Source organism: Etheostoma spectabile, unplaced genomic scaffold, assembly GCF_008692095.1.
Source record: "Etheostoma spectabile isolate EspeVRDwgs_2016 unplaced genomic scaffold, UIUC_Espe_1.0 scaffold272, whole genome shotgun sequence".
NCBI classification, from domain to species: domain Eukaryota; kingdom Metazoa; phylum Chordata; class Actinopteri; order Perciformes; family Percidae; genus Etheostoma; species Etheostoma spectabile.
The window spans coordinates 495,263-497,025 of record NW_022605576.1 but is presented as its reverse complement, the minus strand read 5'-3'; the positions used below and the strand labels follow the sequence as shown (position 1 = coordinate 497,025).

General features: G+C 44.8%; 1 long non-coding RNA gene across 1 annotated transcript in view; it reads right to left on the bottom strand.

Moving 5' to 3' along the window:
- LOC116685857 (uncharacterized) overlaps positions 1–1,374 on the bottom strand; it is a 13,654-nt gene extending 12,280 nt beyond the window's left edge. The window contains exon 1 of the long non-coding RNA XR_004331066.1: positions 1,200–1,374. This is a non-coding gene — a long non-coding RNA (uncharacterized LOC116685857). The remainder of the gene's footprint in view (positions 1–1,199) is intronic.
- Between the last annotated feature and the right edge of the window lie 389 nt (positions 1,375–1,763).

The following is a 1,763-nucleotide window of genomic DNA, read 5'->3' as shown; positions in this document are numbered from 1 at the left end:
CACACACACACACACACACACACACAAACATACACACCCACACACACAGACAGTAGGGATGTTTAGGGGGCTGGTTAATTATTCAGGAAAACAAAGTGCTGCAGTCCCTTCTGCAATCCAGCCATGTTTAATCTCCAGAATGTTTCAGAGGACACAAACACATGAAACAGATATTTGGGAGGGGGCTTCCTGGGGGCTGGCTCCACCTGCTGTGAATGCTGGGATGGCTGTCTGATCTCCACTGGTCTCACGATTTAAATACAATGATCCCGTCAACCATTTGAAGTGAATTGATTTCACAATGCATCACCTATATCATCTATATTATTATACATCACTAGACATGGGTTTCATTGACAAATGAATGTCCATTTCTATTGTATCTGCCCCTAAAAGACACTTTCTGAAAGTAGTGGAGTCTGAACACTGCAGACAAAAATCGCCGCGACCATCAGTCCATCAGTAGGTAATAATTGATTATGGTCTGTCAGTGATCCAACACTAAACACGCCAGAACAGCTCTGACTCAGTTGGGGCTCAATGTTCGACATGATCTGAGACAGTTGTGTTAACCCCTTGAATGTCAGTGCCACTGTGCAGATAAAGATTTCCCAAGATACCAAACTTGTCAGGCATAATTTGGTGGAAATGTGTCTAAAATGATGCAACAGGAAATCTAAAATATTTTCCTCTTGATGGAATAGTGCAGCCATGAAAACAGAGATTCTGGGTTTGAGTGTTAAAGGTGCACTATTACTTCCTGTATGATGTCACTTCTGTTCACGTTCCAAGTCAATTCAAAACATAACAGCGCAATTTCGCCCCTCCCCACGTGTTTCCGTCACTGTCATGACTGACTGACTAACTCTACCCCTCACTAACCCTACCCCCTGCCCCAGCCTTCCTGTCGGTGATTGGCTGAAGTGGTTTATTGTATTCTGGTGCCTATCCTGTGCCTGTGCTTGTTTGACATTTAAGACGCTTGTGTTGTCCCCTTAGACCAGGGGGTCAGGCAGTTGGCAGATCAAGGACATATGCCTACGATTTGAGACAAAAATGATGTCCCGCTGAAACCGTGCAGGAACCCGTAATGCACCTTTAAAGGTCCCAGGGCATGACAATGTCACTTTAGGAGGTTTTTTAACAAAAATGTGCGTTCCCCCAGGCTGCCTATGGCCCGCAGTGGCTAGTGATGGCACACACACACATGCAAAAGATTAAAAATAAAAATCTTTTGGTGCAAATCCTCCATCATAAAGGCAATGCTCCAAGGTCCCAACACGCCTGGCTGTTAAAGGGAATGGGAGAGGACTTCTGATTGGTTGATTGCATGTTACGCCCACAACACACCTCTGATTAATGAAGACGCTAATTCCAACCATGCATCCGGCGCACAGACCCATTTTTGCCTTCAAACTAGCAAAAGTGGATTTGGACGCGCCCTAAATGCACCTGCACCGGGTTCTTCCCGCCTTGCGCTTAGATCGTTAAAATAGTGCCCTTAAGCTGCAAAACACAAGTTGACTTTTATTTAATTATAAAAAAAAAAATGCAAATTGTTTATCAGAGCTTGACACCAACTGTCTAAAAAACGTTAATTTTTACAGTTTGTAATGTATAATTTGTAACCACAACACGAAGCAGCAGCCCCAGTGAGCTGTTAGATGTAGCGCTGCAGCAACAGGATGCACACCTCCAGCTCGGCAGCGAAGCACCAGGTATGCTGTGCACCAGGTATGCTGTGCACCAGGTATGCTGTGCAC